Here is an 11,083-nt window from a genome sequence, read left to right on the forward strand (position 1 = left end):
TGGATTTACAAATCATTTAGAAAAGAAAACCAACAGACTTCCCTTGTGGTCTAGTGATTAAGATTTTGAGTTTCCACTGGAGGGGTCATGAGTTCAATTCCTGATTGGAAAAAAAAGATCCATGTGCTGTGTGGCATGGCCAAAAATAACAACAAAACCCCAAATCATTTAAGGTTACTCATACCGTGAATTAGAATAATGGGATATGGACCTTTAATAGGGAAATTTTTACCAGAATTTTAAACATACTTTTATACATTTTTAAACACATGGTAATACTCTACTGCTGTTATGTGCATTTTAAAGCACACCAAAAATGGAAAATGAAAAAAGATTAGAAAATATTTTTGTAATAGTGTGAAATATTTTTTACTTTTCTGTTCCAGATTTTCTATAATTTATCAGAAGGTCCAAAAGTTTGATGTGTAAGTTTATATTATATATTTATGTTACTTCTGTCATCATCTTTTATATATTTGGAGTTATAAATTATGTAAGTGTTAAAATGAACATCTCAAAGAAGTCTGTTAAATCATGGCTGAAAAAAACCTCAATTTTATTTTGGAAAAAATGGACCCCCAATTTTATGAGTCAGTTATAAATCAGAAACACTTTAAAATGATTATGTCAGAAGAAAAAAATCCAGTAATTGAACAAATTCTATTTAATGACATCTTTGTAGTATACACAGCCCAGTACGGTACTCTTGCCTGGAAAGTCCCATGGATGGAGAAGCCTGATAGGCTGCTGTCCATGGGGTTGTGAAGAGTCTGATATGACTGAGTGACTTCACTTTCACTTTTTACTTTTATGCATTGGAGAAGGAAATGGCAACCCACTCCAGTGTTCTTGCCTGGAGAATCCCAGGGACGGGGGAGCCTGGTGGACTGCTGTCTATGGGGTCTCACAGAGTCGGACACGGCTGAAGTGACAGCAGCAGCAGCAGCAGTTGTAGTATATAGGTGGTGTCTAATGCTGAGAACAGATTTCTTAGAAATGCTGTTTGTCTGTTTAACATTTTGTCCAGTTTTTCCAGAGATTTCTTGTGACTAATACTATAGCAATACAGCTAATAGTTATTTTCTGTTGCAAAGTGCAATAATTGTTTGGTATATTAATAGAGACCTGAAGGTTGTGACAATTGAGTTGGGGTGAAGGCTAGGAGTCTAACCAAAGAACACTTGAATACCAAGCCACAGAGTTAAGTCTTTCCTTAGAAGAAAAAGAGAACACCTTTCTGGATCTGTGACTAGTAGCTCAGTTGGGAAAAAAACCAAAGACAATGGTAATTAAAACAGCTTGTGTTATTTTCGGTATTTTGTTTAGGTTTATGTGTATTACATCAGAATATTACTTATTCCAGAGTCATTTTTCCCAGTGATTTACTGTTTCACTCCTATGATCAGATTGACTCAGAAGAATTTGAATTAGTACTGACTTTATCTCTTATGGGGAAAATAAGATGCTAAACTTTATTAAGAATAGTTTGCATAATATATAATGATCTCATAGATTATAGAGCTTTTCTGACAACAGATAGACATTGAAAAAAAATCTGGTTGGTGTCCATAATTTTAGTTCAAAAGGATTTATTTTCCATATAGTCTAAGGAGATCCTGTATGTAGTATTATAAGAATTTTTTCTATGGATCTGATGTTCTTTTCACTTACAGATCTGACTTGATCTCAGAGGCCTGAGGATTGTTGTACAGTTTGAATTTTGCTCATCACCTGTTAAGAAAAATAAAACTGCAGTATAAATATAGTTTAAGGTACACTTGTTTATTTTCATTGTTTAAAAGTATATTTCTTTTAGAAACAGATGAAGCTGAATTATTTTAAGTAGAATATTAACACTTTTTTCTTTTAATGTAATGAAACTTAGGGGTAAAAACCACAATATCTGTTGTTAAAACAATGGGAAGAAAGAAAGAAAAGAGAAAAGATCTGTCTCCTGTTTTACTTCCAGTTAATGGATGTTTTGAATAAATTGCCTCATCATAAGCCCTAGTTTCAACCAGTCTGTTTACAGAGTCTTTCTATGTTTACCTAGTTGTTTTCTTGAGATTTTTGATAAAATCTGTGGAAAGCAGAAGTTTGCATTTGAAGTTAGTAAGAGGGGCTGTTTTCTTATGTATGTTGCCCAAGTGTATTTTTATACTAAATTTGGTAACATATATTATTTTCATCATTTTATATTGCCACTGTCACAATAAGAGGATTTCCAAAATGCAGGTTTTAGTATACAGGTTAGAGTAGTAATTTTCAATTCATGTGATTAGAAGTTGCAGAAATTCTACATTAAGTGATACTCAGATTTAATTTTCATTGAAAGTTTTGCTCTGTTAAGAGTTTTTAACATCTTTAAATATTATTGAAGTAAGACAACTTCTAATGATAAAATAATTAGATGATTCTTTACATATAAGTTATATTGTATGACATTTCATTCTCAAAAGTCATACGCATTGCAACCAAATAGTTTTGAGTTTTATGAATAATAAAATTACAATTTACAAGTGAAAATTAATTTCATAAAAATCGTATAAATTAAGTCTTTCATAAATTTATCTCTTAGCTGAGATAAGGGAAATGTAGAAGCAACAGCTAAAAAGCACAATAAAATGTTGCATTGAGTATATTCTGGCCTTGCTTTCTTTTACTGGTATATGTTTTTTTGTGTGTATTTTGCTAGAAATTTAGATGCTAACCTTGGTTTTTAACATTTTTTTTTAATGTGTCTGCCGTAGTAAGATGAAAATTTAATAATGTGAGTTAAATTTTACATATCTTTGGTGAGAAAAGATTCATCAAGTAATTTCTAAAACTCTTTTAAGAGTTTATATATAGGTAATACAACTTTTGCTGGTTTTGGTATCATAAAAAAGGGCAGTCAGTCCTCGTATGGTTTCATTTCACTTCACTGTCACTTTATTTCCTAAGTTTGTAGACTGAGTATGTACATAATTCAGGGAAAAAGTTCATAGATGTGGTTTGCGGTTCTTAATCTTTGGAGTTCCTGAACACTTAAAACAGGTGAATATATTTGAGATTGAGGACTAGTATTAATACTCTTAAGAAAGCAACTTCAGAAGTTAACTTCATGCATAATCAAAACTTTCTGGTTATTTAGTCTTCTATACATACTTTCCTTTAACACTTAGCCAAAAATATCAGAATCTGCCTACACTATACAGTTCATAGTAGGTAGATAGCCACTTGAAAAACTTCTCTATGGACTTTCTCCAACAAATATGGTTTGCCCAAAGATTTAATTTACTTCAGGTTGTGTTTGGTAGTTGTCATGATCTGGTTGTTTCTTCTAAAAATTTTACATTGAAGTCCTAACCCCCCAAAATGATAGCAGTGGGAAGGAGGGCCCTGGGAGGTCATTAGGCATGAGGCAACTAGTAGGAAAGGAGTCACTACTGTTAGAAAGGAGACCCCAAAGGGTTCACCATGAGAAGACACAGCAAGACTCGGCAGTTTGCAAATCAGAAGAGGATCCTTCACCAGAGCTTAGCCTTATTAGCACCCTGATCCTAGACTTCCAGTGTCTGGAACTGAAATTTTCTGTTGTTTATAAGCCGGTTTGCAGTATTTTGTTCTAAAAACCTGAATAAAGTAAAACACTGGTGACAATGTATTCTTTTCTGTCTCTAGAGTAACAGTGAAGCAGTAGTGCTTCATCTTGAGTTGCTTATGTGCATTTGTCCATGGAAGAATTATTTTGATACATGTCATGTAGAAATTTTATAGATAGCATTTTTGTAAGTCCTAGAAACTTAAAAAAAAAAAAAAATTGAACGTCCTGCATTGATTGGTGCTTAAAAGTAGATGATCTCTATATTTCCCCTCCAATCACTGGAAAGATTCTATAAGATGCCCTAGAGAGGGAAAAAATGGTAATTTAATGGAGACTGTACGCTTTTATTTTGCAAGATTTTGGAGTGTAGGGGCACAGTTCTTGGCATGATAATTGGACACTGCTGCTGCTGCTGCTGCTAAGTCGCTTCAGTTTTGTCTGACTCTGTGTGACCCCATAGACGGCAGCCCACCAGGCTCCCCCATCCCTGAGATTCTCCAGACAATAACACTGGAGTGGGTTGCCATTTCCTTCTCCAGTGTGTGAAAGTGAAAAGTGAAAGTGAATTTGCTCAGTCGTGTCTGACTCTTAGCGACCCCATGGACTGTAGCCTACCAGGCTCCTCCGTCCATGGGATTTTCTAGCAAGGGACACTACCTTCCTTCAAATCAGATGTTGTTACATAGGTTCAGGAGATACACAGGACCATGAACTCCCAACACTGAAATTTCAGAAAGCAGCTCATTCATTTTTTAAATTACTTTAATGGGAGGATAATTACTTCTCAATATTGTGTTGGGTTTTGTCTTACATCAGCATACACCAGCACAGGTACACATGTGTTCCTGCATCCTGAACCCTCCTCCTGCCTCCCCACCCTATTACTCTGGGTTGTCCTAGAGTACCAGCTTTGGGTGCCCTGCATCAAACTGGCACTGCTTATCTGTTTATTTATGGTAATATACATGTTTCAGTGCTATTCTCGCAAACATCCCACCCTTGGCTTCTCTCAAAGTCTCTTCTCCCAAAAGTCTCTCCTTTATATCTGTCTCTTGTGCTGCCTTGCATGTAGGATCATCCTTAACCATTTTTTAAATTCCGTATATATGTGTTAATATATAGTATTTGTGTTTCTCTAACTTCACTCACAATGTATAACAGGCTCCTGTTTAGAATTGACTCAAATGCATTCCTTTTTATAGTTGAGTAATAATTCCATTGTGTATATATACCACAACTTCCTTATCCATTCATCTGTTGATGGATATCCAGGTTGCTTCCTAGCTATTGTAAACAGTGCTACAATGAACAATTGGGGTACATGCATCTCTTTCAGTTCTGGTTTTCTCAGGGTGTATGCAGGAAGTGAGATTGCTGAGTGGTATGGCAAGTTCTCTTCCTAGTTTTTTAAGAAATCTCCACACTGTTCTCCATTGCAGCTATTCCAGTTTGCATTCCTACCAGCAGTGTAAGAAGTTTACCTTTTTTCTACTCCCTCACCAACATTTATTGTTTGTAGACATTTTGGTGACAGCAATTCTGACCAGTATGAGATGAAACCTCTTGTGGTTTTTATTTATATCTCTCTAATAATGAGTGGTGTTGAGCATCTTTTCATATGTTCAGTAGCCAACTGTATATCTTTAGAGAAATGAGTGTTTAGTTCTCTGGCCCACTTTTTGATTGGATTGTTCATTTTTCTAGTATTGAGCTTCATGTATATTTTGGACATTAATTTTTTGTGAGTTCTTTTGTTTGCCATACTTTTCTCCCATTCTGAAGACTCTCTTCACCTTGCTTATAGTGTCCTTTATTGTGTGAAAACTTTTAAGTTTAATTAGGCCCTGTTCATTTTTGTTTTTATTTCCATTACTCTGGAAGGTGAGTCATAGAAGATCTTGGTGTGACTTCTGTCAGAGAGTGTTCTGCCCATGTTTTCCTCTTAAGAGTTTTATAGTTTCTGGTCTTAGATTTAGGTCTTTAATACATTTTGAGTTTATTTTTGTGTATGGTGTGAGAAAATGTTGTAGTTTCATTCTTTTAATATAGCTGACCAGTTTTCCCAGCAACACTTGCTGAAGAGACACTTTTCACAATTGTATATTTTTGCATCCTTTATCAAAGATACGGTGTCCATAGGTGTGTGGATTTATCTCTGGACATCCTATTTTGTTCTGCTGATCTGTATTTCTGTCTTTGTGTCAGTACCATACTGTCTTGATGGCTGTACCTTTATAGTAGACTCTTAAGTCAGGAAAGTTGATTCCTTTAGTTCCATTCTTCTTTCTCAAGATTGCTTTGGCTATTCCCTTGAATATATGCAGAGGGCTATTCTCTCTGCATTCTCTGCATTTGTGTTTCCATACAAATTGGGAAATTATCTGTCCTAGTTCTGTGAAAAATACCACTGGTATTTGATAGGGATTGCATTGAATCTAGTAGATTCAATGGTGAATGAATCTACCTATAGATTGCTTTAGTAGTATACTCATGTTCACTATATTGATTCTTCCAATTCAAGGCCATGGTGTATTCCTCTATCTATTTGACATCTTTGATTTCTTTCATCAGGTTTTATAGTTTTCTGTATAAGGTCTTTTGTTTATTTAGGTAAATTTATTCATAGCTATTTTATTCTCTTTGTTGCAATGGTGAATGGGATCTTTTCCTTAAATTCACTTTCTGATTTTTCACCATTAGTGTATAGGAGTGCAAGAAATTTCTGTGTATTAATTTTATATGCTGCAACTTTACTATATTCATTGATTAACTCTAGTAATTTTGTGGTGACATCTTTTGGGTTTCCTTTATGGAAGACATGTCATCTGCAAACAGTAGAAGTTTTACTTCTTTTCCAATCTGGATTCTTTTTGAATTTTTATTTTTTTAATCTCCGATTGCTGTGTCTAGGACTTCCAGAATTATGTTGAGTAATAGTGGCGAGAGTGGCACCATTGTCTTGTTCCTTATTTTAATGGAAATGCTTTCAGTTTTTCATGATTTAGAATGATGTCTGCTGTGGGTTTGTCATATACGGCTTTTATCAAGTTGGGTTTGTTCCTACTAAGCTTGTTTTCTGGAGAGTTCTTAACAAATTTGTGTTGAATTTTGTCAAAGGTTTTCTCTGCATCTGTTGAGATAATCTTGGTTTTTTATCTTTCAATTTGTTAATATGGTGCATCATATTGATTTTGTGAATATCAAAGTATCCTTTCATCCCTTGTATAGAGCCCATTTGATCATTATGTATGATCTTTTTAATATGTTGTTGGATTCTGTTTGCTAGAATTCTTGGGTATTTTTTCATCTGTGTTCATCAGTGATATTGGCCCGTAGTGTTCTTTTTTATAGTGTCTTTGGTTTTGGTATTACAATGATGGTGGCTTTATAGAATAAATTTGGGAGTTTTACTTCCTCTGCAATTGTGAATTTTCTGTTTTCATTTCTAATTTCATTGATTTGAGTTTTCTTTCTTTCTTGATGAGTCTGGCGATATGCTTGTCCATTTTATCTTCTCAAAAGAACCAGCTTTTAGCTTTGTTGATCTTTGCTGTAGTCTTCTTCATTTGTTTTTTGTTTATTTCTGCTCTGATTTTTATGATTTTTTTCTTCTATTAACTTTGGGGTTTGCTCTTCTTTTTCTAAAGAAAGAGTTAGTTGTTTTATGTGTAAAGTTAGGTTGTTTATTTCATGTTTCTCTTGTTTCCCGAGCTGGGCTTGTTTTGCTCTGAACTTCCTTACTAGCACTGCTTTTACTCCTCCCATAGATTTTGGGCTGTCATGTTTTCATTATCATTTGTTTCCACGCATATTTTCATTTTATTTTTCATTTCTTCTGTGATCTGTTGATTTTTCAGAAACATGTTTAGCCTTCATATCTTTACGTTTTTTAGTTTTTTCCCCCTGTGGTTGATATCTAGTCTCACCACACTGTGATCAGAAAGGATGCTTGAAATGATTTCAATTTTTTAAAATTTGCCAAGGCTAGATTTGTGGCCTAGAATGTTATCTGTTCTGTGTGTACTTGAGAAAAAGGTGAAATCTATTGGTTTTGTGTGAAATGCCCTGTAGATATAAATTAGGACTAACTAGTCCACTGTATCATTTAAAGGTTGTGTTTCCATGTTAATTTTCTGTTTGGTTGATCTATGCATAGGTGTGAGTGGGATATTTAAGAATGTCCCCCACTGTTATTGTGTTACTGTTAATATCCCCTCTCATACTTGTTAGAATTTTGCTTACATATTGAGGTTTTCCTATGTTAGTTATGTATATATTTGTATTTGTTATATTTTCTTCTGGAGTTGATTCCTTGATCATTATGTAGTGACCTTCTTTGTCTCTTATCATGGTCTTTATTTTGAAGTATTTAATCTGCTATGAGTATTGTTATTTCCACTTTTTTTTGGTCTCCATTTACATGAAACATCTTTTCCCAGCCCCTCACTTTTAATCTGTATGTGTTCCTTAGTTTGAGGTAGGCCTCTTATAGACAGCAAAAGGATCTTGTTTTTGTATCCATCAGCCAGGTTTTGTCTTTTGGTTGCAGCATTTAGCCCGTTTACATTTAAGATAGTTATTGATGAGTATGGTCCTGTTCCAACTTAATTTATGGTTTTAGTTTTGTTTTTATAAACTCTTCCTGTGTTTCCTGTCTAGGGAAGATCATTTAGCATTTGTGGAAGATTTGTTTGGTGGTGCTGAATTCTGTCACCTTTTGCATGTCTGTAAAGCTTTTGATTTATTCTTTATACCTGAATGAGATCCTTTCTGGATAGAGTAATCTTGCTTATAGGTTTTACTCTTTCATCACTTTAAGTATGTCCTGGCATTCCCTTCCACCTGAAGAGTTTCTTTTGAATGATCAGCTGTTATACTTATGAGGATCCCCTTGTGTTATTTGTTGCTTTTCCTTTGCTGCTTTTAATATTTGCTCTTGTTTTTCATTTTTGTTAATTTAATTAATATGTGTCTTGGAGTGTTTCATGGTGGATTTATCCTACTTGGAATTCTCTGAGTTTCCTGGACTTGGGTGACTATTTCCTTCCCATTTTAGGTAAGTTTTCAACTATTATCTCCCCAAGTATATTCTCATGGCCTTTCTTTTTGTCTTCTTCTTCTGGGACTCCTATGATTCAAATGTTGGGGTGTTTAACACTGTTCCAGAGGTCTCTGAGTTGTCTTCATTTCTTTTTATTCTTTTTTTCTGCTCTGCTTCATTTATTTCCACCTTTCTGTCTTCCAGCTCACGTATCGGTTTTCTGCCTTTGTTACTGTACTGTTGGTTCTGTTCAGAGTGTTTAAAATCCCAGTTATTGCATTTTTCATTACTTATTGACTCTTCTTTATTTCTTCCAGGTCCTTGTTAAACATTTCTTGCATCTTCTTATATCTATATTTTATTTGGCTGTAAGTCCATCTTCTTTTCAAGATTTTAGATCATCTTTACTATCATTATTCTGAATTCAGTTGCATGTAGACTCCCTATTTCCTCCTCTTTTTTGGGGCTTGGTGTGGGTTTTTATTATGTTTATTATGTACACCTGTTAAATGTTACTACCTTTTCATTTTATTTAGATTATAGTGTTTGGGGTCCCCATTCTTCAGGCTTCAAGGTTGTGGTTCCTTTTAATTGCAGATTTTGTTACCTATGGGTGGGGTTGGAGAAGTGACTTGTCAGAGTTTCCTGGTTAGGGGGACTTGGGTCACTGTTCTGGTGGCTGGAGATAGATCTCTTCTCTCTGGAGTGTGATGAGTGTCCAATAGTGAGTTTTGGGGTATGGGTTTGGTTTGGGTTTGGACAGCCCATCTTTTAATGTATAGGATTTTGTTCCTGTTTTGCTAGAGAATTAATGTGAGGTGTCTTGCACTGGAACTTACTGGCTCTGGTTTCAGTGTTGGTCTGGAGAATATTGGGTAGCTCTTGTCTATCAATGTTCCCCAAGGGTCAGGAGTTCTATGGTGGTCTAAAGTCCTGGACTTGAAGCTCTTGGTTCTGGGTTTCAGTTTCTCTCTTATGGTAGCCCCAAGACTTTTCCATCCACAGAGCACAGAAGACAAAATTCCTAGGTTAATGGCGAAACAACTCTCCATGACACTGAACATTGAGAGAGATTCATAGAGTTATATAGAGTAGGAAAGAGGGAGGAGAGAGTTAGAGGTGACCAAAAGGAGAAGAGGGAGAGTCAAAAGATGAGTGTGCAGTCAAGCCAATAATCAAATCATTAAGTGAAAATGGATACTAAAAGTTAGACTCTAAAGGTACCAAAATGATAACAAATATCGAAAAGCAAAGATTAAAAGCTTTGAATAGAGCCCCCCAAGTTTTAAAAATATATATGGAATTTGCTTAAAAATGTTTTTTTTTTTAAAGAAAGGTAACAGGTATAAAAATGAAATTTAAAAGAGTAATTAATGCTAAAATTTTAGAAAATTATAAAGTGATAATAGTAAAAATGTACCTAATAATTTTTCTGGAGCTATTGTGGGCAGTAGGGGTCAGTTTAGGGTCAGACGGTTCCTGTTCCAGCTTGTACTTGTTCTCAAAGTGTATAGTTGACCCTCAAATACACAGCCTTAGCTTAACTTAAGGGTTTTAATCTGTTGTGCCTGTCACTTCGAGGATGGTTACCTCTTCTTTGCTTATTTTGGCTTCCTCTTTTTGCAAGGGTCTTCAGAGTCTAATCTCTGCCCTGACTTGAGAGTGTGTGAAGGTGGCCTCTTATTCAGGCTCACTTACTCATTTGTACTGTGGAGAGGGAGGGACCCAGCAAATAAATGCTGCTAGAATGTGTGGGGAGTGCTTGCAGTGGATGGGTCACACAGTCATTGCCACAGTCCAAGGTGGTGCCTCTTTTCCAGTTTCACATGGCTCAGGCTCCATGGTGACTCGTGAAGGCATTGTCCCAAGTGGGTCCAATGTTTTGTGTACTTTCTAGGTCCAAGCCACTCAGCCTCTTGGGTGTTCTACAAAGGCACTGACCCAGGTGGGCTGTCTGTTTTGTGCCCTTCCCAGGTCCAAACCATTCAAGCAAATGTGTTCTCAGCAAGTGCACTGTCTCAGGTGGGCGGTGCATCTTATGCACCTCCCCAGCCCCCACTGCTTAGTTTCCTGGGTACACTTTGAGTGCACAGTCCCAGGTGTGCCGTGTGTCTCCTCAGGGTGGCTGATCTCAGGCTGTGACACTCCTGGCCAGTGTGAACCATCCAGGATCCCAGAAAGATGTGGTTAGTGATTTGGCAGCCTGTTCACAGTTTGATAGGAGATGCTGTGTCTGGTGCTGAATAGCAGCAGTCCTATACCTTCTGCCTCTGGTTCTAGTGTACCTGCCTCTGTGCCTCTGGGGAGGCAGGGCTGTTAGTGAAAGCTGGTTTACTCTCCAATTTAATTGCTAGGGTGCAAACCTTTGCTTGAGAGCATGCCAGTGGTCATCATGTGGCATTTGAATCATCCTGTAGGAAAAGTTATTTTTTCTTTATTTGTCTCTATGGCATTCT

This window comes from Cervus canadensis, chromosome Y, assembly GCF_019320065.1.
Source record: "Cervus canadensis isolate Bull #8, Minnesota chromosome Y, ASM1932006v1, whole genome shotgun sequence".
In the NCBI taxonomy this organism is placed as follows: domain Eukaryota; kingdom Metazoa; phylum Chordata; class Mammalia; order Artiodactyla; family Cervidae; genus Cervus; species Cervus canadensis.